Genomic DNA, 26,649 nt, shown 5'->3' on the forward strand with positions numbered 1-26,649 from the left:
TCCTGAGACGGTCATTACGCTTTCTCACTGTGGCATGTCGGAACCAGCGATCGATGAGTTGAGCATCATACCCTGTTCTTATGAGGGCATCCTTGAGCACTTCAGGTGTCCGTCACGTTCATCCTCATCTGAACAGATCCTGTGTATGCATAGGGCTTGTCTGTAGAGAATGGCTGTTTTGATATGTTTAGGGTGGAAGCTAAAGAGGTGTAGCATCATGACGTTATCCATGGGTTTGTGGTAGAGTGAGTACTGAGGTACCCATCCTCGATGGAGCTGTGTTTGTCCAAAAATGAGACAGGTACTAAAGAGTAGTCCATGGTAAGTCCGATGGTGGGATGAAACTTGTTGATATCACTGTGTAGTTATTTCAGTGACTCCATGCCATGGGTCCAGAGGAAGAAAATGTCGTCAATATATCTAGTGTACAGCGCTTGTTGGAGGTCCTGTGCAGCAATGAAGTCCTGTTCAAACTTGTGCAAGAAAATGTTTGCATATTGGGGTACAAATTTCGTCCCCATGACTATTCTGTGTATCTGGATGAAGAACTGGTTGTCAAAAGTGAAAACGTTGTGGTCAAGGATGAAGCAGATGAGTTGTAGAATGGTGCTCAGAGATTGGCAGTTGTTGGTATTGAGTACTGATGCTGTTGCAGTGATGTTGCCATCGTGGAGCTGGTGTGTAGTGCTGAAACGTCCATTGTGACGAGGAATGTTCACGGTTTGACTAGTCCGTAGATGCTGACTGGTGATATGACCAGTTTGCTCATCCTCCCTATAGACCCCAATCTCAACCACACACAGAGCAAAAATCTTAAATCTGTTAGACAAGTTCAAGGGCTGAGGCTCCTTCAGCACTACCTTTGGAATTTCTCTACCTGTCTCTCACTCCTTGTCCCTGAACACTGACTGAATTCAAGATACATAATCCAAGGGATGTAGCTACCTCTGAAACACAGCAGTCAAGCTTAGAGTGGTGCTGGAAAAGCATATCAGGTCAGGCAGCATCCAAGATGCAGGAAAATCGACATTTCCAGCAAAAGCCCTTCATCAGGAATAAGGCCATCTGAGGAACAGGAAAATCAACATTTCGGGCAAAAGCCCTTCACATCAGGTATGAGGCGTGACCTGTTGTGATTTTCCAGCTTCAGTCTAATCTTGACTCTGAAACACATCATCCAGGTACTCTTCTCCATCTTGATGTGTCACAGCGTTTGAAGCTCAGACTCCAGCTCATCAATTCTAAGCTGCAGTTCCTCAAGCAACCAACACTTGTTACAAATGTGGTCACTATGAATCACAATGGGTCCACCAGCTCCAACATCATGCAGGTACAACACATCGCCTGCCCATACAGCTCTATTGTACTTACCTAATTCTTCATTTGACTTTTAAAATTTCCTGGTCTTTTAGTTTGTAATCTGTTAATATTTCCCCTACTTATCATCAATCTGAAAATGACCTATCAAATTACTACCTATAGTAATTAGTCTACTATCTATTATCAACCAATGAACTTAAGGTTTTCCTGTGATGTCATGCTTGTGCTGGGCCTTTGATCCTGGACATCAATTTATCTTGTTAAAAAAAACTTACAAATTATGAGCCGAAAAAACAAGCAAGAAAGCCCCTCTTCCCTGAATTTCCATGCTACCTCCACATTCCCTATAATACATACTGAATCAGGCTGTGTCTCACTCTGGATGTAATCTCTCCTTTCTGACCATGCAAGCTTCCTGATTGTGTGCTTTCAACAGGCCCTCTCCTAAATCGAGCTGAGATGAGCTGAGATGACTCACACTAGTTATGTTTCAATAGTAATCAACAGTTATTGAAACGCTATTCAGGCTTCAGGTTACTGACTGATAACTGTCCCTCAGTCACCTGAGCCAGCCACCTTATTCACCTTTTAATAGACCTACTACATTTCTTTTTTTTAAATGGAGAAAGCAAAGGAAGAGCTACCTGTTCTATTTGCATGCTGCTTCCAAATTCCTTGAACTCTATACTCACTCGAGCTGAGTCTCACTCTGGATATGATCTCTCCTTCCGAATGTGTGCATCTACGGTCCTTATGGTTCTAGCTACATATCAACTTATAAGTAAACAAGCATTTTTAATAAACAGTTTTTTACCAAGGTTTCTCCCCTTCAATTTGGAGCTATTTACACTTTCACTATGACATTGATGTCTTCATCTTCAGTAAAGACAGAAACATAGTACTCATTTACCTCAGCCATGACCTCTGCCTTCAGGATACATCCCCTTCTGGGTTCCAAACTGGCTCAATGCTTCCTTATTGGAACTTCTAAAAATATTTATATGTAAAATATGCCATTGGATTCCCTTTACTCTTAGCTGCCAATCTGTTTGTACACTTCCTCTTTGACTTTGATTTCCTTTTACACTTCCCCTCTGAACTTTAAATAATCAGATTGGTTCTTGTTCATATGATCAACCTGACATTTGACCCTCTCCCTCTTTTACTGCTTCATTGAAATTGCTATTCTGTCACCCTAGGTCAGCTTCCCCTAACTTTAAAGTTGGTGTAAATTTATCAAAACTATCTCTTCTTTAAAGGATCCATTGCAGTTTTGTCGACATATATCTGATTCAAGTACAATGAGGGCATGTCCCCTCAGACTACCATAAGACTGGCTTGCCTCTAATCTACTTTTTATTTTAGATTACCCCTTGGCCTTTTCCAGTGTTAACCTCAACCTGATGACTGGGTGATCCATATTCACTAACAATGTGCAAAAATACGGGGAAGGGGCAAGAGAACGATTTAAGTGAAGATGCTCATTTCGAGATTGAGTGTAGATATGATGGGTCAAATGGCCTCCTGCTGCACCATCACACTCCTATTATATTCCCAAAACGTTCCCCACTTAGAGTCATACCGTCATAGAAATGTACATCACGGAAACAGACCCTCTGTTCAAATTCGTCCATGCCAATCAGATATCTTAAATTAATTTAGTCCCATTTGCCAGCACTTGGCCAAAGGGCTTCTGCTCGAAACATCGACTCTTCTGCTCCTCGGATGCTGCCTGGCCTGCTGTGCTTTTCCAGCATAACACTCTTGACTGTAAGCTCCAGCATCTGCAGTCCTCACTTTCGCTATATCCCTCTAACCCTTCCTATTCATATATCCATCCAGATACCTTTGTAATTGTACCAACCTCCACCATTTTCTCTGGGAGGTCATTCCATACACCCACCGCCCCCTGCGTGAAAATGTTGCCCCTTAGATCCCTTTTAAATCTTGCCCCTCTTCACCCTAAACCTAAGCCCTCTAGTTTTGGACACCCCAAATTCAGGGAAAAGACACTGTCTATTTACTCTATCCATGCCCCCCCTCATGATTTTATAAACCTCTATAAGGTCATCCCTCTGCCTCCGACGCTCCAGGGAAAACTGCCCCAGCCTATTCAGCCTCTCCCTATAGCTCAAATCCTTCAACCATGGCAACATCCTTATAAATCTTTTCCTCATCCTTACAACTTTTGACCTACTTGATTCTTTTAGAGTCATATAGATGTACATCACGGAAACAGACCCTTCAGTCCAATTTATTCATGACTGTTTTCTCAGAAACAGAATCCAAACAGACCCCATTCGTTCGATTAGAAACATACAAATTGGCTTGAATGCTCGTCAGAACCTGTTTTTCCTCTTTGTCCTTTTCAGTGCCACTACCCCAGTCTATATTAGGATATAAGAAGTGGGAGCAGACCATTCAGTCCCCCACACCTTCTCTGCCATTCATCAAGATCATGGATGACCCAGGATTCAGCTCCTCTTTCATGCCAGCTCATCATACTTCTCAATTCCCCTCCCCCAACACCGTTAGATCACTTCAGTTATGACACAAGCCAAACGGGGGTTTCAATTTCAGTTGCCAGTGCAGTCCAAAGGGTACAGTTAAAGCCTAAAGTTTGCAAATTATTAAATATTTTGTTGTTCCCAGTCGAGGCCAATTGCTTGTAAAGATAAGTTGAATCATTGTTAGAAAATACTGTCACCTAAACATTTTACGACTGTGATAATTTTAAACATTATAATACATGCTATAACACACGTAAAATAAACGCCAAGAACTTAAATAGAAACAAGAATGAAGCACAATAAGGGGGAAGGTCCCTTGTAAAATTGTGGGGTTTGGATTATTTTTAGGCAAAAGTGAGGACTAATCTTTGGATTATTTTTGCCAGTTTTGTTAGCATTGCTGAAAGAATAACTGCATGCAAAGGGGCAGGGTGAGGTCAGCCTCTCACTGGGGTGTACTCCGGGAGCGAGCTGCCTGCTTGTTTCCTGGTTCAGTTTGACTCGGTGGTTGTGTGGGATCTGCCTTGCTTTAGTCCCGGGGAGGGCGGCTGGCTCCATGGCACCGACTGCAGCTGATCGCCCCGATCACGGGGAGCAGCCGCTTCTCCTCAAGCAGAAGCTGTGAGGTGAGAGAGGGTGATGATGGGGGGGGGGGGGGGGGGGGAGAAAGCAAGGCCTGTGACCCAGGGGGTAGGTCCGAGCTCCAGCCCCTGACTGTCCGGACAGAGGCGCCTTCTCTGCTGGTCAGTGCGTTCCTGCTCCAAAGCGGCGGCTCGGAAACTCCTCGGGAGCCGCGGGGTGGGCGGAGGGGGGAGTGTGGGGAGGAAGGGGGAGAGGGATAGGGGTAGGGGTGGGCAAGGTGGGTGGAGGGAGAAGGATGGTAGGGGCATGGGTGGAAGGAGAGGGAGGGAAGAGGGAAGGGGTGGAAGGAGAGGGAGGGAAGAGGGAAGGGGTGGACGGGGAAGGCTGGTAGTGGGGAATGGTTGAGGGGGGAAGATTTGTAGGAATAGGGGGGAAGGGTGGTAGGGGAAAGGGGGGAAGGGTGGTAGGGAAAAGGGGGGAAGTGTGACATGGGAAGGGAGGTTGGGGTACAAGGAGTAGTGCCTGTGAGGGAAGGGTGGTTGGAGTGGAGGTGGTGGGTGGACATGCTGGGGGAGTTGGGGGATAATAGGTATGTTGTGGTAGGGGGCAGAAGGATTGTATAGGTGGAGGCAGGGGTAAGATTGGTAGGGGTATGGTTGAAGGGGGCAGGAAGGGAAGAGTAGTGGGGTTTTGGGGGAAGGGCGGGAGGGGGTGGAAGGAGTAGTGCCTGTGGGGGAAGGGTGGTAGGGAAAGGGTGGTATTTGGGGAAGGTTGAGGGGAAGATTGGTAGAGATGTGGGCAGAGGGGGAAAGGGGGGCGGGGGCGCGGGTGGTAGGAGCTGGGGGAAAGGATGGTGGGGGATGAGGTGGTGGTAGAGGGGGGAGGAGGGCTAGGGTGGAGGGGGGTAGTGGTCAGGTTGGTGGAGGGGAAAGAGGGCAGAGAGAAAGGGGGGTCACCTGGGAAAAGGCACACAGATGCTTTGTAGGGAATGAGAGCAGAAGGGGAACCTTTGAATGGACTGTGTCAGGAACTAGTGTAACCAGGGGCAATGATGTTGAAGGGCTGAATAGGGATGAGCGAGTTCCCTGTGGGAGGTAAATGGAGAGGCAAGAGAGCACTGAGGAGGGTAAATGAGGAGGAGTGATAAAGAATGATGTGGTTGGAGAGTTGGGGAGAGAATCCTGAAGAAAGGCTTATGAAGAAGGGAGAAAGCTCAGAGAAGCATAGATGGGAGGCTGGTTAGAACTTTGAGAGTGGAGTGGGGCCTGGGGTTTGTGACAGCAACAGTAGGGAGCCCTGACATGGGTGTACATTTGACAACAAATCACCTGGTTGTGTCAACTTTACTGAATTTAGGCAGTTTGGGTGCTGCACTCCCTACGTTAAACAGTGACTAAATGTCCTTTCATGCAAGATATTTTTTGATATCCTGAGGTTTTGAAAGGTGTGGTACAAATACAAATCTTTCTTTAATTTCTTTTTTTTTCAAGTCCAAATCAATAATACAAACCAAAAGTAACACTAATACTGACTCCTACGGAAGGATTGGGTTGGGGGGAAATACTACTGAAGTTTATGGATATTTCGGCCTTATAATCAGTTTTGGTTTTTTTTCTTTTTTTTTTAAACCCCCACACTACCACCTAAGTGCGGTAGTGCTTATTTTTTTCCCCAGCACCCATGGTGTGTGTGTGCAGGTGTGAGACACAGTGAAAGACACAAAGTGCACGAATCTTTATTCAAATTCCACCACCAGGAAGATAGGAAAACACCCGAGTGGCCAGTGACAAGCACTGCCCTTCCCATCAAAGGGCAGTGCTACAAATCTTTCTTTAATTTTTTTTTCTTTTTTTTTTCTTTTTTTTCTTTGTTTTTTTTTTTCTCTTTTTTCTCCCCCCCTTTAACCCCCACACTACCACCTAAGTGCGGTAGTGCTTATTTTATCCCCAGCACCCATGGTGTGTGTGTGCAGGTGTGAGACACAGTGAAAGACACAAAGTGCACCAATCTTTATTCAATTTCCACCACCAGGAAGATAGGAAAACACCCGGGTGGCCAGTGACAAGCACTGCCCTTCCCATCAAAGGGCAGTGCTACAAATCTTTCTTTAATTTTTTTTTTTTTTTTTTTTTTTTTTTTCACCCATGGTGTGTGTGTGCAGGTGTGAGACACAGTGAAAGACACAAAGTGCACCAATCTTTATTCAATTTCCACCACCAGGAAGATAGGAAAACACCCGGGTGGCCAGTGACAAGCACTGCCCTTCCCATCAAAGGGCAGTGCTACAAATCTTTCTTTAATGTTGTGCCTGGCTCATTGTTGAGAAGATGAATCCAATTGTCTTCTTGTTACTCAATTTAGTGACTATGTCACAAGCCACTGAGTTGGGGAATATAATTACGTTGAGATCAGATAGGAAAGGAATGGCAAGCTTCCCTCCCTGGGAACCTTAATGAAGTAATTGGGTTTTGTAATAATCCAAGTTCTTGCATGCAATTTCCACAGATTACCCAATTTTATTTAATTTCACAATGTGCCACGATGTGGTTTGAACCTTTGAGTCTGAAATACTCGCCTAATATGGTGCACCCAGAGCCACCAAACACATGACAAACATGGATTCACGTTTCTACTCATACACTGTTAAACTGCGTGTTGTTATTGAACATTTGAAGAAAAGCTCATTTAAAAGTAGCATGTCACTCCAGGTCACTGAAAGTTGGTAATCAAGGGTTTATTTTTAACAGGTCAAATCAGTCATGTAAATAATGCATTTGAGTAGTAGAAAAGCAATGTCTTAAACCATTGCATGGCAACTGTATGAGCTAATTCAAGAGGAAATGCAATACCTCCTTCACAGGGAGATTATTGCATAATCAGATGAATAGTATGTGTTCTCCAGTTGCAAATTGATTTTCCACACTACAGGCATTTATTCCTTTTGAAAACATAAATGTACTCACTTAACAGGGCGATAGATACATATTTAGGGTCTCACTGAACGTTTACGGCAGATGTTATTTTCTTCTTGGGTCTTTGATATTCACATTGAAATTACAGCACAAAACAAGTTAATCATATAACTTTTTAATATAATCAAGTGAACAGTCTTTTCTTACTCCTCATTTCAGAATAACATGGGTTTCTGATTGCTAATTCAAGAGGTGTTTATTTAAATATGGTGATTTAAAAGACACACAAACAGGTTTCCTTTATCATTAGAAAGAGAGAGATAGTATTTATTATATCTAACCTGCTCTAATTAAAATAGTAAAGTGGGTGGCATCGTAGCTCAGTGGTTAGCACTGATGCCTCATAGCACCAGGGTTCCAGGTTTGATTCCAGCCTCGGGCAACTGTCTGTGTTGAGTTTGCACGTTCCCCCCATGTCTGCGTGGTTTTCTTCCGGGTGGTCTGGTTTCCTCCCATGGTCCAAGGATGTGCAGGTCATACTAAATTGCCCAGTGTTAGGTGCATTAGTACGAGGGAACTGGGCCTGGGTGAGTTACTCTTTGGAGGGTCGGTGTGGTCTGGTTGGGCCAAAGGGCCTGTTTCCACACTGTAGGAATCTAATCTAAAACAAGCTCTGTCTTTCATGTACTCACCCACAAACATATAAAAATTAGATAGATTAAGCTGTATTTTTAGAATCTAATAAAAGTTAAATGTATATGGGGCTTGTAGATTGACGACTTGGATAGTCTCAGGCTGATCTTAATGGTTCCTTGGGATTCAGCCTCGAGATGATTTAAATACATTGATGACAGACATTTTTATCTGTTGTTCTACTGTTAGCACCTGCTGCATTATTTCTCAACATAATGCCTGTGGATAGTTGGTCGGCTGTCAGACAGGGCTTGGAAACTTGCAGGCTGAAATGAGTAAGAGAAGTGTGGTGCACCTCAGCTTCTTCAGCATCTCTGTTTTGTGGCTGGAGAAAAGTAGTTTCTATAATATGAAACAGACCTAGCTGGCTTGATAAATGATCTTCTTTCTGACTGACACTTATCCAAAGATGGGGATGGCTAGTGGATTCCAGATATATGGATTACATGATGAGATTGTTTGTCTGGGTTAACTCCTTTCTCAGTGAGAGTTCATTGACTGAGATGATTTTGTCTAATGGTTGGTCCTTAACCAATGAGATGTTGTCTGGATGCTTTGTGACTGGGTTAGGAGATGTCCCTTTTTCAAGGTAATTATTTCTTGTGGAGTTTTAACAGGCTGACTCTATTTTGATTTTGTGAACATGGGTAATTTATATACGTAGTAATATAACTGTTGAAATTAAGATTTCAAAATAGAGGCAATGGGTGTTGGTTACACCTATGAAGATTTTCTTTAAAAATCGCAAGGAAGGACATTCCTTTTAGAACAGTGATCTAAATCCAGCATTTTGTCACAAAGCAAGTGACTGTAGCTCCCTGTGTTACTAACAGAACCATGCTTGTACTTCTGAGTTTACTATGGTTATGGAACACGTAAGATCTTTCGTCTTTGTTTTCAGTTCAGAAAAATCTTGGATTGAGCAAGTTTTTTCTAACTGAGTTCAGAAGCAAGATTAGATTCGCTCTTGAAGCAGTTCAAGGAATTAGTTCCCTCAACAGAGGGGTTCAGCTTGTGAATCTTCCAATCCAGGGGGGTTTGTTTCAAAATTTGAATGTTATTATAACTAAGAAAGTTTAGACATTCAGGTTTCCGGCTTATCGCCACAGTTCAATGCACAGCAACTGCAAGGAGTCAGCTATGTAGAAAGATAAGGAACTGAGATAGGGGTGTAATTTCACTAGTGTTGAATCTCTAAAATGTATTGTGTTGTTAAACAGTTGCATTGATTCAAGATCAGTTTGATTCAAGATCATTCTGCCTTCTATATCTAGCTTGCCTTTTCTTTTGTGCATTAAGCTTCTCTATTGTTGATAAACAAAATCTGCAGCCTCAAGTGAATTTGTTTCAATGACTAACCACCATGTCAACAAACTAATACAAAAACAACTGGCATTTTCTCTAGAACCTGAAGTGTCAAGCAATACTCTGAGCTAGGATCATAACTGCTTTGAAATTCATGATTTACCGTCAAGCAAAGATTGAACCATCTTAGAAACCCCTGTGATAAGTCATCAGAATACCATTTCAGTCTTTTAAAACTCAATTAGTGGTTTTCAGCCAGGAAATGCATAAAGTAATTTTGATATTAAGCATGACTTTAAATCAAGTTATATAACACATTTAACAAAGTAAACCATTCCAATGTCCAACTGACCAATGCCAGTGATTATGACTTCACATGAGCCTTTCTCACTTCTTCAGTTAATCCTATCAGTGTTTTGTTCTATTTCTTTCTCCCTCCTGTAGTCATGTAAACTCTCTTTATATGCATTCATGTTATTCACTGCAACTACTTCATATGGTTGGAATTTCCATATTCTGGTTACTCTGCCTGGGTAGATAAGTTGCTCCTGCATTGCTGATTGGATTTGAGAGCAAATACCTGACATTTCTAATCCCCAGTTTTGAACTCTATCTGAAAGCATCAAATGTCATCCCTTCCCAACTACCCAGTCAAATCTCTACATGATTTTAAAAACTACTTTCAGGACATCCTTCTGCCTTTTCTTCTTTTCAGTCTTTCCTGTTAGTTACGATTTCTTTCCTGGCATCACAGTTGTGTTATGACGAATGATGGAAGCAGGCCACCCTATTCCCAGAGTCATTACAAAAGTTAAAGTATATGCAGCTCTCCAATTTACCTAATTTTCAGATCCAGATTAATAGAAAGTTTCTGTACTGAACAAGAATCACTCGATATGATAAGTACTTAGACCCTCCTATAGATAAACAGTTATAAACATGTAATACTAATACAGGTTGTTCTGCTGTAATTCACAATTTGTCAACACAAATTGGTTGTTATGCAGTTGATGAATTGTGGAAGTTGTTTGGATAACACAAACTTTCTACTGAACGAGGGTAGTGATCTTCTATAAGTGTTATTCTATAGCGGTTTTCCATAGTAGGAGTTTCCACAGCGTGAGATTATAGAGGAACACAGCTGCTGCATCATAGCAGAACAACCTGTACAGTTGTGTTCCTCTGAAACCTCACGCTATAGAACATTGTGCTGTAGAATAATGCTAATAGAAAATCACTATGCACTTTCAGTAGAAAGTTCACATTATTCAAACAGCCTCCACAATTCATCAATCATGTTATAGCCAATAACAAAATGCATGTTATAGCAGAACGATCTGTAATTTAACCCCCTTTACACCACACATAGTAAACTAGATTATGAACAGTTCGGCAATTTTCATTCTCAGATTGTTTTGTTGAGATGATTTTAATTACTCTTCTGCTCATCAGCATGTTGCTTCAGTCATTTTTCTTCGCTTGCTTCCTCTGGTTAGTGGCTGGTCCCTTTATAAAACATCTCTGACTATAAGTTATGGCATATAATCACTGATGCAGGAAAGATGAACTAGTTTTCTTCACATTTATAATTTACTGTAGAAAACTGAGAGTCGGCTCCTAAACTGGAAATAACCAAATACTAATCTCTCTTTGTTATTCATTCCCGGCTCTAATCTATTCAGTTACCTGAGAACCAATCCCATTGTCAGTCCAAGGCAAAAACGTCACTGCCATTGATAACTGGTCTCTAGCCCATAGACCAATCAACATCTTTTGCCAATAACAACAAACCTGTACACCTGCTCAGCTCCAAATCATCTGCAACTCAAAATGCAATTCGTGCTTGTTCAAACAATCGTTAACATAAAGCCATTCTTTCAGTTTTTAAAACAGCTTTATCTCATTTTAGCCCCAACTTAAAAAAAACACAAAATAAAAAGATTTTGTGTAATTGTAACTCTCTTTTGGATCTTATCTAGTAACTATATAATTTTGTCTAGATATTGCATGAGCCATAAAGATGTACAGCACAGAAACAGACCCTTCACTCCAACTCATCCATGCTTACCAGATATCCTAATCTAATCTAAACTAATCTAATCACATTTGCCAGCAGTTGGCCCATATCCCCCTAAACCCATATTCATATACCCATCCAGATGCCTTATAAATGCTGTAATTGTACCAGCCTCCACCACTTCCCTCTGGCAGCTCATTCTATACACGCACCACCCTCTGTGTGGAAAAGTTGCTCCTTAGGTCCCTTTTATATCTTTCCCCTCTCACCCTAAACCTATGCCCTCTAGTTCTGGACTCATCCACCCCAAAGAAAAGACTTTGTCTATATATCCTATCCATGCCCGTCATGATTTTATAAATTCACTACTCAGCCTCTGATGCTCCAGGGAAAGCAGCCCCAGCCTATTCAGACTCTCCATATAGCTCAAATCCTCCAACCCTGGCAACATCCTTGTAAATTTTTTCTGAACCCTTTCAAGTATCACAACATCCTTCCAATACTTAAAAGGGAAAAATTGCTCGGCTGTATGACAGAATAGAGGAATAGGACTAATTGGACTGCTTTTTGAAAGAGCTAGCACAAGTATTATGGCCTGAATATCGTCCTCTTGTGCACTATAAATCGACTGAATTCCTCACTTGCTTCTGATACTCTGACTGGAGATTCCAAAATTCCACAGATCTGGAACCTCAACAAGTTGGAATTGATACTTCTATATAAATGGAATACTGGAGATACGTATGTTAACAGTAGACCCTCTATTACTTGCACCTGGGTAACTTCTCCATTGCTTAAAGCAATGTGAGAGCAGCTTCCCCCACATGAACTCCAGTAGTTCAAGTTGATGACTGCAGTCAGGAACTGACAATAAATGTTAGCCGTCTCGCCAATGAATTCTTTTAAAAAAAAGTCAAAGACAGCTGAAGATAGTGCATTAATGGGACTGAATTCTTCAAATGCTTCTTGACACATTCCATGAGAAAGACACACTGCAACATATGCTCTGATCACGCCCCTGCATTCAACCATTCTAGGCAGCTAAAGTGAGAATATGGAGCTTTGCAGACTCTAAAGCACACAGACACACACTGTTACTGTTGTCTGCGGGAAGGTGCAGCACTACCTGATTCAGTGAGACAGAAAGGTGCATCCATCTCTCAGCAAATGGAAGCATATTAAATCTGAGTGAGTTCTGAGTCTGAGGATTGCTATTGGACATATACCTCAAAGATATACCCCATAAGCACCCAAACTGTACCTTGGAAAATATCAAAGTAAAAAATTACACGGCACTGGGTTATAGTCCAACAGTTTATTTGAAACTGCAAGAGGAAGGAGTGGGGGCTCTGAAAGCTTGCAGTTTCAAATAAACCTGTTGGACTATAACCTGGTGTCATGTGACCTTTGACCTTGTCCACCCCAGTCCATCACCAGCACATCCACGTCTTGAACATATCAGAATAAGATCATAAGCTTAGCTTCCATTGCCCAAGAAAGGGCACCTAACATTTAACATTGTTGGAAACCCTATAGAACTGACATCAAATTTATCTTTTTCCTGAGAACAGTGTATTATTCCCGGGGTGTGTGTAGCCAAGCTAACGACTGCCATTGCAGCAATTGTCGAGAGGCTTAACACCGGCCAGGGCAAAACAACTCATTTGAACGGCATTCCATCCCTACCTTAAACATTCACTTCTTTCGCACCAACACTCCATGGAGGGCATTATGTAATCTACAGGATGCAGGAGGGCAACCTGTCAAGGTTTCCTCTGCACCAACTCCCAAATCTGTGACCTCTACCACCTACAAGGGCAAAGCAAATGTGTAGGAAAACCAACACTTCAACATTTCCCTTCAGGTCACACACTATCTGACTTGGGCACACAATCACCTTTTCTCTTTTGTGACCTTTACTGGGTCAATATCCTGGAATGCCATAACAATTTTGGAGATTCTTTGCGAGTGTGAACTGCAGTCAATTAATAAGAGCCGTGACCACTTTCTTGAGGGCAATGAGGGATGGACAAAAAATGCCAAACTAGTGAGTGGTGCCCATTCATTCATTACAGCAGTGACTACAGCTCAAGTGCATATTGGCTGTAAAATATTTTGACATGGCTTGTGTTTCCACACTGTAGGGATTCTAGTTCTGAAAAAGAATTCCAAGTCTCTTTTATTTCTATTCCATGAATGAATTAAACTGTTTTTTGATGATTCCAAAAATATATATTCACATGTTCTTTTGTATAAAGAAGCATGTGTGACAAAACTAAGATGATGATAAATAGACGTGGAGTTTTTGTTTCATATATGTGCGTTTTGTTTGAAGCAGAATTTTTTAAAATTTTAATATTTTTTCAGGATTCTTTTAATGGATTTTCTGCAGAACTGAGAAGTATTAAACCTTATGTACAGAATTCATATTTTGTGACAAATGAAAGAACTTTGTTCAAGCCATATATCCAACTATGAAGTCATGATTTGGAGATACCGGTGCTGGACTGAGGTGTACAAAGTTATAAATAACACACCGGGTTATAGTCCAACAGGGTTATTTGGAAGCACTAGCTTTTGGAGTGCTGCTCCTTCATCAGGTGATGTAGAGAATAAGATTGTAAGTCACAGAATGTATAGCAAAAGTTTATATATCAAAATTATATATAAAAAAAGACCTGGATTATTTGTTGTCTTTCATCTTTTAGATCTGAAATCTTTTAGATCTGAAACCTACATGGTCATTCTAAAAGATGCGAGACTTAACAAGCAATCCAGGTCTTTTTCAATATATAATTTCAGTTACATCATACTGTAAACATTTGCTATAAATTTTGTGTCTTACAATCTTATTCACCACTATCACCTGATGAAGGAGCAGCGCTCCGAAAGCTAGTGCTTCCAAATAAACATGTTGGACTATAATTTGGTGTTATGTGATTTTTATCTATGAAGTCGTCAGCAATCTATATACAAAGTTTGCAATGATATCCTGAGAAGGTAATTATTTTGAGTCAGTGTGAAGGGTGTGCAATGCTACAATAATTTTTGGCTCTCGATATGACAGAGCAGATATACTCACTTGACAACTGCGTCATCAGAGCTTTCAGACATGCATACTGTAAGTATTGCCTGCAGTTCTTTTGGCAGCAGTCCACACTTTGCTGGGCATTGCGACAAATAAGACCTCATTTCCCGTAAATGGCTGCAGGATTCACACTGTAGTTGTGCAGAAGAACTGGACAGATAGATACAAGTATACGCTGCTGGAGCTCTTGTACCGGGCTGCTTCTTGAGAGTGATATGTAAGTACAGGAACTTATTCTATGCCATGTCATTTTGTGAAATTTACACTCCAGGATATTTTAACCGGGGATTTCTGTAGTAATGTAAAATGGGTTTATGTAGGTGCAGCTTACTCACTCTTTGATAAAACCTGAGTGCAAGAAATTTTGGAATGATTAGTGGAGCTTCAAATGTTTGACATGATATGCTGGAAAATTGGCTGCATTACTGGGGGGGAAACTGACGAGATGCTTTCCTCTCCAGGGCTTGTGGGAGCAGTCAGAGGGTGAAATAGCTAACAAGGGTTTAGAGGCATGAGATCCTTCCTTCTGACACATGTAACCCTTGGAGTCTGACACAAGAAAGGCTTGGAACCCCCGCCAGGCCTATCACTCTCTGAGCTCTGTGCTTCCCCAGTTCTGATCTCTAGTACAGTACTTCCTTTGGCACAGCTTGGTGGCTATGCCTTCACCTACCTGAGTCTGAGAATTCAATCCTTAAAATCTCCCTGTCTCTCCACTATTTTCCATGCATCAGTCTTCCCCTCTGGCCAAGTTTATGGTAATCTGACTTACTTTCCTTGTAGCTAGGTAAAAAATAAGGACACATCTTATTCTATTGTTAAAGGAGCTAAACAAATTCAATGGTCAATATTGAGAGAAAGTTCAATGTAAAATGTCGCTCAGAATGTATCTGTCAAGGCTGACGTTTGTGGCCCGTTCCGAACAGCTTAGACTGATGCTGACTTTATTCTTCAACCTCTGCTGTCAATGTGGTTATTCTGTGTACTGATTTGCTGCAACTGTGTGGTTGCCTGGGATACTTCAGAAAACACTTAAGAGTTAACAATTATGGTACAGCACTGGAGTCATACATTGACCAGATGGTGTGGAAACAGCAAGTTTCCTTTCCTACATTTGTAAGCCAGTTGTGTTTTTACAATATTCTGACTGCTTTAATATTTACTTTCACTGTTACCAGTTTTTTACTTCTCAGTTCTTTGAAAGCTGAATTCAAATACTGCTGGGTCGGATCTGAACTTAAATTATTCATTCAAGCCTGTAAGTTGCAAAGCAGTAGTATAAACATTGCTTACTGTACACATAACGTATAACATGAAGGATTGTTGTGTTTTGTTTCAAAGAAAGACAATGAAACATTTACATTTATATAGCACCTTTACATCCCCAAGTGCTTTTATAGCTTTTTAAAATATTTGGTCCATGTGATGTAGTTGTTGCTGGAGAGGCCATTATTTTTGGCCATCTCTAATTGCCTTTGAAAAAGAGGCAATGAGCTGCATATTGGACCCACTGCAGTCCTTCAGATATGAATAAACCTACAATGCTCTTAGAAAGTTCTAGGATTTTGACCTAGTGACAGGGAAGAAATGGCTATTATTGTTCAAAGTCAAGACAGTGTGTGGCTTGGAGAGAATTAGTAGGTGATGGTGCTTCCATGTATCTGCTGCCCTTGTCCTTCTAGGTGTTAGCAGTTGTGGAGTTGGAAGTTGCCATCGAAGGAGCCTTTGTGAGTCACTGCCATGCATGTTGTAGATGCTACATGCTGCTGCTGCTACTGCGTGTTGGTAGAGAAGAGAGTGAATGTTGAAAGTGTTGAAGAGGATGCTTTACCCTGGAAGCTGTTGAGTTTCTTGAGTTTTTGCTTGACTAGCACACATCCTGGAAATGGAGAGTCATAGATTCCTAGAGGCCTACAGTAGGGAAACAAGCCTTTTGACACATTTTACCTATGATGCTCAGTTTCCACAATTAAACTAATCCCATCTGCCTGCATTTGGTCCATTTCCCTTCATACCTATCCCATCCATGTACCTGAGTCTTTCATCACATTCCTGACTTGTGCCTTGTAGATGCTGGACAGACACTATGGGGTGCAGCAGATGAGTTACTCAACACAGGACTCTAGCCTCTTATCAGCTCTTGCAGCAACTGGATCTTATATGGTTGTTTCCAGTTCAGTTTCTGGTCAGTGACAACCCAGAGATAAAAGGGGATTCAGCATTTGGCAATGCCATTGAACGTCAAGGGGAGATAGTTAAATTCTCATTTGTTGGAGATGGCAGATACGTGGCATTAATGTTTCTTGTCATTGATCAGTCCATGCCTGGTTATTGCCTAAGAGTGGCTGCATATGTGCATGGGGGTGGTGCAAAAGGATGCCAGTTGATTCACTTTGTTCTGGTTCTCTAACCAACTTACCACTGTATGAGAGTCCTGAATGGTGTGGTCATTGTGTAGTCATCAGCACATAGCCCCATTTTTGTGCTTATGATGGAGAGAAGGCCATTTGTGTGATTTAATACTGAAAGTGATTGGGTCAAGAATACCGCTGATGAACTACCTTGAAGTACTTCCTAATGTAATCACTGGTACAATATAGGAAATGTTTCTTAGAAAAGTTTACCATGCTAATTTTAACCTTCATAGTTGATCTTGCCCTATGTCTGCTCAATGCATTAATACATTCTGATTTTTAATTTTTCTTTTGTCATATATGCTCACGTAAAAGTAGATCTTGTGAAAACCAACCCAATAACTTTTGGCCTACGATAATATTCTTTTACAAACCTCATGGAAAACTTGACCTTAGGTTTTCAGTGATCATGGTCCACAAATTTCTGAACTGAACTATAATCCTAGAGATGTTAGGGCCTTGGGTACTGTTGTAGAACAGAGGGACCTAGTGGTTCAGGTACATGATTCTTTGAAGTTTACGTCCATTTAGAGAGTGTAGTTAAAAAGGTGTTTGGTATGCTTGCCTTCATTGCTCAGTCTTTTGCATATAGGAGTAAGGAAGTCATGATGAAATTGTATGGGATGTTGATGAGGCCTTTTCTAGAATACTGTGTGCAGTCCTAGAAGGATATTATTAAGCTGGAGAGGGTTCAGAAGAGATTTACCAGGATGTTGCCGGGTATGAAAGTTTTGAGTTTTACAGAAAGGCCGAATAGGCTGGCACCTTTTCACTGGAGCGTCGGAGATTGAGAGAGGTGACCTTTTAGAAAGTTATAAAATGGTGAGGGGTATAGATAAAGTTAGTAGTAGTTGTCTTTTCCCTAGGATGGGGGATTTCAAGATTAAGGGGCACATTTTCAAGGTGAGAGGACAGAGATTCAGAGGATGGTTTATGTATGGAATGAACTTCCAGCGGAGATAGTGGATATGGGTACAATAACAATGTTTAAAAGGAATTTGGATAAGTAAATGAATAGGAAAGAATTTTAGGGATATGGGCCAGGAGCAGACAGGTGGCACTAATTTGGAATTATGTTTGGCATGGACTGGTTGGACTGAAGGATCTGTTTCCATGCCATATGACTCAATGACTATGTTAATGATTTTATTTTATCATAACTATATCAATGAACAAGTGCTTCAATGTTTACATGTAGGTCTTGCTCATATTTATTCAAATTATTAAAGTGATCAAATTATGAATGACAAACTATATTTTGATTTTTTTTAACTTACCAGTAATTATTATAAATAATTCTTAATTGTTATGATTTATTGTGATCCTTTTTGGATTTCACTTGGGCCTAGAGCAAGCATTCAAGCCTACCCTTCAAAAACATTATCTGTTGACACAATGATGTTTGTCCTAAAAATTGATCCAAAAAATTTTACTTTTACATGTTTTTAAATGGGAATAATTACATAAGTTAACAATTTGTAAAATTTATGCCCTCATGTTTCTTTTAATTGTGCATTTCAGTATTAATGTAAAACAGGTTTGAGTAGGTGCAGCCTCCCATTCTGGGAAAGATTTTGTGCAACAAGCTTTGAAATGAACAGTGGCAGGATCTAGTGCTTCACAGTTGCCAGATTTCTGACACACACAGTTGCAATTTCAGCTGGAAAATTGGCGAGGGACTAAGGGGAGGTGTTTCTCTCTCGATGTGTTATGAGGGATATCAGCAACTGAATTAACTAACAACAGGTTCAGAGGCAAAGGAATCTGCTTTCTCAAATATTCGTGGACTCTGACACAGGACGGCCAGAAATTCCTCTCGATCTATAACCTTGCTCCATTCTGTCATCTTGTTCATCCCCATCACTTCCTTCACCACTATAAGTTGTTCCTTCAGCTGTGCCTGGACCCTGCGCTCTGGACTTCCTTCCCCAAGCGATCACTGAATTACAGAAGAGCTGTGGTGCAGAAGGAGGTCATTTGACCCACCTTGTCTGTTCTGGATTTCTGACCAGTTTACTTTAATGCCAATCTCTTGCCTTTTCCCTGTAACTCTGCACAGTTGTTTCTTCTTATAGGATCATCCAATTCCCTCTTGAATATCTCAAGTAAGCTCACATCAACCACATTTCCAGACAGTGCATTCTTGACTCTAATTACTTGCTGAGTGAAAAGATTTTTCTTATGATGATCTTTAAAACACATTTTTTTTAACTGAGCTCTTGGTCCTCTGTCCCATTAATGGATTATATTTAATCCTTTGTCTGTTAACCATTCTGTGACTGTGGTAAAACCATTAGATAAATACGAGCTGTTATTGAGGTAAAATATTACTTAGAACAACCTCATCTGTCTAGGCTGGTGAGACTTCCCATTTCTTGCTGAATAGGAGAAAAAGGTGGCAGCCTTTCTTCTTGAACTGCTGCAGTCAATGGGGTTATTCTGTGTACTGATTTAATGTGGCTGAATTGCTTCCTCGCTATTCCAGGGGACAGTTAAGCGACAACCACATTGTTGTGGGACTGGAGTCACAAATGAGTCAGACTAGTTAAGGATAATAAGCGTCCATACCTAAAAGACAACTGTAAATCAGTTGCGGTTTTATGATGGTTTTACAGTCACCACCACTGATTTGGAAATTCCCTCTTCTTGGTTTTCTGCACATTATGTGGGGCCATCACACTGCTGGTTGATCCTGCTTCCTATCATTTTTTTTTATTTGATAGTCGGTCATGCAGCTGGAGACTATTCCTGTGGTAATCTTCCCTATTTATGCAGGCTGAGGACCAACACCAATACATGTTGTTTTTCCTGCACCAATGGCTAGTCCCTTCCATTGTGATCTCTTCGACTGGGCTATCAGTTTCCTGATTTTTAAAAAATGAGATCAAAAACTGTCATTATGTTCAAATTATTGTCGGTAACCCCTGAAAACTAATAGTTCAAGCTTCTGGGTCACTAGTATGGTAACAAAGCCATTGCAATAGTATAGGTAAAAACAATGACTGCAGATGCTGGAAACCAGATTCTGGATTAGTGGTGCTGGAAAAGTACAGCAGTTCAGGCAGCATCCGAGGAGCAGTTATCTATTGCAATAGTATATCAACAGTTCATAATATGAAGAGATACAAAGTTTTGTTGAAAAGAGAAAATAATGAAAAGTTGCATTTGACAAACACAACTTCCTAACACTCATGAACTACTTTTGAAATGGACTCACTGTTGGAAAATAGGCAATTCTTCTTTCAAAGGTTAATATGGTAATTTGAGTTTTTCTATTTTTCTAAATCTGTTTAGCGAACTGCTTTTTACATTTGGATCTTTTGTGTGTTCTGTGGGAATGTTCAGCATTTACTTGGGATAAGATAAGCTGACTGTTTTTTAAACTGACATAAAATGATCTCCATTTGTACCCAATCGTGAGTTATTGTGCACAGTTAGGAAAGAGGAAATGATCTAATGAGCTCTTGCGCAAGTTTGGCAGCTCTGGCAACATTCCCTTTCAGAGTATGTTTTGAGAGTAATGGTTTCTGGGTGTTTCTGTGTTAAAGTGTTTTTGAATCACTGCTGAAATAAAAAGAAAAAAAAACTTACATTTTGTAGTGACTTTGGCACATCCCAAAGCATCAGGAAGTTAATTGCATAAAATCTCCAAATTACTTTTCCAAACAAATCGTCAACTCAGAATGCCAGACAAAAAAACCTGATGGGCAATAAGACCTTTCACCTACTTATATTGTGAAATAAGGCCCTAATTCTAGGAATTAGATAAATATGAAGCAAAACATTATCATGGGAAAACAAAGTCAAGGAGACAATTTCTCTAACTTGGATTGAAAGTTGGTTGGCTGATACGAAACAAGGAGTAGTGATAAACGGCTCCATTTTGGAATGGCAGGCAGTGACCAATGTGGTACCGCAGGAATCAGTACTGGGACCGCAGCTTTTTACAATATATGTTAATGATATAGAAGATGGTATTAGTAATAACATTAGCAAATTTGCTGATGATACTAAGCTGGGTGGCAGGGTGAAATGTGATGAGGACGTTAGGAGATTACAGGGTGACCTGGACAAGTTAGGTGAGTGGTCAGATGCATGGCAGATGCAGTTTAATGTGGATAAATGTATGGTTATCCACTTTGGTGGCAAGAACAGGAAGGCAGATTACTACCTAAGTGGAATCAATTCAGGTAAAGGGGCAGTACAGAGAGATCTGGGTGTTCTTGTACAGCAGTCAATGAAGGTAAGCATGCAGGTACAGCAGGTAGTGAAGAAGGCTAATAGCATGCTGGCCTTCATAACAAGAGGGATTGAGTATAGAAGCAAAGAGGTTCTTCTGCAGCTGTACAGAGCCCTGGTGAGACCACACCTGGAGTACTGTGTGCAGTTCTGGTCTCCAAATTTGAGGAAAGACATTCTGGCTATTGAGGGAGTGCAGCGTAGGTTCACGAGGTCAATTCCTGGAATGGCGGGATTACCTTACTGGACTGGAGTGACTGGGCTTGTATACCCTTGAGTATAGAAGTCTGAGAGGGGATCTGATTGAGACATATAAGATTATTAAAGGATTGGACACTCTGGAGGCAGGAAACATGTTTCCGCTGATGGATGAGTGCCGAACTAGAGGACACAGCTTAAAAATACGGGGTAGACCATTTAGGACAGAGATGAGGAGAAACTTTTTCACCCACCCAGAGAGTGGTGTCTGTGTGGAATGCTCTGTCCCACAGGGCAGTGGAGGCCCAATCTCTGGATTCATTTAAGAAAAAGTTGGATAGAGCTCTCGAGGATTGTGGAATCAAGGGTTATGGAGAGAAGGCAGGAACAGGATACTGATTAAGGATGATCAGCCATGATCATATTGAATGGTGGTGCAGGCTCGAAGGGCAGAATGGCCTACTCCTGCACCTATTGTCTATTGTCTATTGTCTACCCTGCAAAGCTGTTTAAAAAATAGACTGGCTTCTGTCTGTTTCTGTTATTTGAGAAGGAAATAGCATGTGTGAGGGGAAATTGGCAATAACTTTCCACTATTTCCTCCCTGTGTATTCACAGATATTGAAATACTTTCCTTTTTTATTTGGCACCTTACAGTCCAAGAATGCGTCAGTCTGACAAGCCGTGACTTTCATAGTCACTTCACTAGCAGTTGCTTCTTCTGTTTTCATCAGCAGCCTTGTACATATCTGTTGGTAGTATTCGAGCTGAGAAATTGGCCTTTATTCCCTCCTGATTTTTGGATGCAAAACTGGAGACACAAGTGACTGATTGTGCTAAGCTATAGGCTACAGCATTACAAGGATGTTTGAAATATATTGGATGCCATAGTTGGTATTTTTTGATTATCAGGCCTCCGAGGAAACCACCTAAGACAAGCATTAGACCCCATGTGAATGCTAATGATGAACCTAATGCCTAAATTAGATCCCCTCTGAAGAATTGGGCAGTGTAGGCTTTTAGCAGCATTTTAGCTTAAATAGCTAGCATGTGGATTGGCATAATGCCAACAACACTGTTTTGATCCTGCTCTGGGAAAGGTAGACTTGGACCTGCTTCCATGCTGTGCTCCGGAGAGTGGCAGGCAGCACAATATCAATACTGATGAAAATTGCCAAGAAAATGGCTCGGAGGAATTATAAGAGGATAATGAACGAAGAAGGTGCCTTCAGATAGAGTATGGTATAACATGATCTAGGGGCTGGGCTTGTTTCATTTATTGTTGGCAAACATTTTGCTGCATTAAAGACAGTACATAAATGTAGGTTATTACAGTGGCACACAGTTGCCATTAAAAATATAGGTGATTAAAAGGTGATACAGGAAGAACAGGAACATCCCTACTGGTTTCACAGCACTCCTGTTAACCATTGCCATCTTAGAACTGGGCCCCATTCCCACTTTTATTAAATACATCTCATTGATGCACAAACACTCAGCAAGAAAGATCCATCAGTGACATACTCAGGAAATTTAAGAATACTACTAGGTGAAAAAGAAAAGGCTTAAAAGATTGCAAAGAACGTGAATTAGTAATGGTTTAGAAACCATTAAATGGCCATGATAAAGATAAAAAGATTGAAGCAAATTAACAAGGTATAGCAAACTGGATTTAAGAACCTTTACAAGTATAGTAACAGAAGAGAATAGCTAATGTAAGCACTGATCCCTGAGAAGTAGAGGCAAGAGAAGATGAGGAAATGGCAGAAATATTGAACAAATATTTTGTTTTTGTCTTCACCATAGAAGATACAAGTTGCGCACTAGAAATAGTGGGCAACCTAGGTAAAAAAGGGAGTGAGGGAACTAGAAATTAAGTATCAGCAGAGAAATATACTGAAGAAATTTTAGGAACAAAAATCCAACAAATCCCCAGACTCTGATGGCCAGCATTCTTTTTCTGAAAGAACTGGATGCATTTATTGATGCTAAGTTGCAAATTTGTCACGCAGGACTCATTTCGAATTGAGGATACAAAGAATATAATCAACATGTAGCGATGGAATCTCCCCACAGACATGCATCAATCAAGTAAATACTTTAAATATACAGTCTGCAGAATGACTGTCAGAAATGTGGTTAATCTAATTTTAAATTGGTAGTAATTGACTGTCCCTGCTTTTCAATGGGAGTTCTATGATTGGAAGGACATTGAAGCTTTGCAGCTGTCATTTTTATTTTTAAGTTGAATGCCATTTAGAAATATTTCTGGCTATGAAATATTTTGAAGAGCTGGAGTTTAGAAGGAACATTATTAACCAAGGGAACAATTAACACAGAATGAAGGAGGTTGTTGAATAGAACATAGAACAATATAGTACAGAACAGGCCCTTCGGCCCACGATGTTGTGCCGAACATTTGTCCTAGCTTAAGCACCTATCCATGTACCTATCCAATTGCCACTTAAAGGTCACCAATGATTCTAACTCTGCCACTCCCACAGGCAGTGCATTCCATGCCCCCACCACTCTCTGGGTAAAGAACCTACCCCGGATATCCCCCCTATACCTTCCACCTTCACCTTAAATTTATGTCCCCTTGTAACACTCTGTTGTACCCGGGGAAAAAGTCTCTGACTGTCTACTCTATCTTTTCCCCTGATCATCTTATAAACCTCTATCAAGTCACCCCTCATCCTTCTTCGTTCCAATGAGAAAAGGCCTAGCACTCTCAACCTATCCTCGTACGACCTATTCTCCATTCCAGGCAACATCCTGGTAAATCTCTGTACCCTCTCCAAAGCTTCCACATCCTTCCTAAAATGAGGCGACCAGAACTGCACACAGTACTCCAAATGTGGCCTTACCAAGGTCCTGTACAGCTGCAGCATCACCTCACGACTCTTGAATCAATCCCTCTGCTAATGAATGCTAATATATTGTTCTATGTTCTATTCAACAAACTCCTTCATTCTGTGTTAATTGTTCCCTTGGTTAATAATGTTCCTTCTAAATTCCAGCTCTTCAAAATATTTCATAGCCAGAAATATTTCTAAATGGCATTCAACTTGAAAATAAAAATGACAGCTGCAGAGCCTTCTTACAAGCTCTATCCACCTGAGTGGCAACTTTCAAAGATCCCTCTGCTCCTCCAACTTACTAAGAACCCTACCGTTAACCCTGTATTCCGCATTCTTATTTGTCCTTCCAAAATGGACAGTCTCACACTTGACAGGGTTGAACTCCATCTGCCACTCCTCAGCCCAGCTCTGCATCATATCTAAGTCCCTTTGCAGCCGATAATAGCCCTCCTCACTATCCAAGTGAAGATGGTGTTTAGCCTGTGTCTCTAGATTGAGCTAGAATAAGGAGTCTCGGTGCATATCTTTGACTGCTAAATAGTAAAATAAGAAAGAAAATATTCATTATTTAAATTTATTCATGGGATGTGGGCGTTGCTGGCTGAGCCAGCATTTGTTGCCTATCCCTGGATGACCTTGACCTTAGTAGCCTGTTAGATTATTTCACAAGGCTGATAAGATTCAACCACAATGCTGTGAGCCTGTAGTCAAATGGCACAGTGGCTCAGTGGTTAACATTGCTGCCTCACAGCGCGAGGGACCCAGGTTCGATTCCAGCCTCAAGCGACTGTCTGTGTGGAGTTTGCACATTCTCTCTGTGTCTATGTGGGTTTACTCTGGTTTCGTCCCACAATCCAAAGAAGTGCAGGCCAGGTGAATTGGCCATGCTAAATTTCCCATAGTGTTCAGAGAAGCCTAGGTTAGGTGCATTAGTCAGGGGTAAATGTAGGGGAATGGTTCTGGGTGGGTTACTTTTCGGAGGGTCAATGTGGACTTGCTGGGCCCCAAGAGCCTATTTCCACACTGTAGGGATTATATTCTATATGTAGGTCAGACCAGGTAAAGATGGCAGTTTTCCTTCCATGAGGGGCATTAATGAACCAGATGGGTTTTATGACAACAAAGGTTTTATGGTCATTGTTAAACTTTTAATTTCATATTTTTTAAAAATTGAATTCAAATTCTGCCATCTGCTACGGTGGAATAATAACTCAGATAAATTGAAAAGGAGAAAAGAAACATGTTCATTTTTGGTTGCTTGTCAGGTAAATATGTACCTATTAAACTTATCAATTTATCTCAGCTACTTCCAATTGTCCAGTTGTTGGAAAACCAGTGTGTTACTTTGAGGGTGGGGAGGTGGTTGCTGCATTCTGGTATTAGCCTTGATACTATAAGGAGGTGCCTAGCAGATCATCACTGACAATGATGGCTGTGTAGTCACATGTGAACACCGTTGAGCAGACTGACATTGTTTGACTGGATCATTTGAATGCAATTACATGACTGAAGTTGAGTGGAGAAGGTCTTTGCCGTGTCTGAAGGTCAGAATGACAGTTGATCTTACTCAGAAGCATAAACTTCCATTTATGTAGCAATCCTGTCTTTGAGGAAAGCTGTATTCTGTTCCAATCTGTCAAAATGCTCCGAAAGTACGCTCATCTGTGTGTCAGTTCCTTTCCTGCACATGACAGACTTCAAAGAATATGATCACAAGTTCAGATCAGTGCAGTTGCAGAAATGTAAGTAGTCTGTTCACAGAAATAGCTGCTGACTTTTGTTTTCAAGGATTCATTACTGAAACAACTCTTGTTACTACATTGCTCTGTAGAATGCTATATATAAAGACTGTGTGGCTGGTGTGGAATGACCAAAAGCAATAAGATACTTTTGGATTAAATCTGATCCCTAATTTTGATATTGACTGGACTCCTATCAGAAGGGGCTGTGTACAGCTTATTATTTCCATTTGCTGAATTCTAGCTTTTTAATTTTACCAATTAACTACTTTTATCTTCCTTGACTTCCTATATAAGTACGTGTTGGTTTAGTAAGTATACTGAGTAAGAATATTTCCATAGCTTCACTCCTCGTTCCCACTCACCCTCTCACCTTGCTGTGAGCTCTGACTTTGGCACACCCTGGACTCCTCAGCATTGATGATGGCCTTTAGTCCCAACAGTGGCTACTGGGGGCACTTCTGGGATTGTAGAACAAAGGACCAATGCGATTGGCCGACAGCGCTCTAAGGCAGGAATTCTTCCTCGGAAAGCGGTGGAAACCTTTACTCAATGCAATTGATGTGCACCCAGTGTTAGATTGTTGCAGCATAACCCTTGGGATCATGAATGATTCCTCCATGACATTTGGGCAAGGATGGGGTGTTGATGATGCTGTCCCTTAAAATCCAGTCAATGGATTACGTTCATGAACATGCTTGCTACCTAAGTTGGAATCATGTGGAGAAACCATGGCCCAGTTATATCTTTCTAATACTGTATGAGACTGAT

The 26,649-nt window shown here is 41.0% G+C and overlaps 1 protein-coding gene across 3 annotated transcripts in view; it reads left to right on the top strand.

Annotated features, from left to right (window-relative positions):
• The first annotated feature begins 4,312 nt into the window (after positions 1–4,312).
• The window catches only part of nod1 (nucleotide-binding oligomerization domain containing 1), a 62,404-nt gene continuing 40,067 nt past the window's right edge, over positions 4,313–26,649 (top strand). For 2 of the 3 annotated variants that reach the window (XM_043719286.2, XM_043719288.2), the window contains exon 1: positions 4,313–4,456. The gene's annotated coding sequence lies outside the window, so the exon portion shown is untranslated. Of the gene's footprint in view, positions 4,457–14,527; positions 14,645–26,649 lie in introns of those variants that run through there. The other variant, XM_043719287.2, reaches the window with a different exon arrangement.

Source organism: Chiloscyllium plagiosum, unplaced genomic scaffold (assembly GCF_037043375.1).
Source record: "Chiloscyllium plagiosum isolate Xiang-an unplaced genomic scaffold, Cpla_swu_hap1 HiC_scaffold_34, whole genome shotgun sequence".
NCBI classification, from domain to species: domain Eukaryota; kingdom Metazoa; phylum Chordata; class Chondrichthyes; order Orectolobiformes; family Hemiscylliidae; genus Chiloscyllium; species Chiloscyllium plagiosum.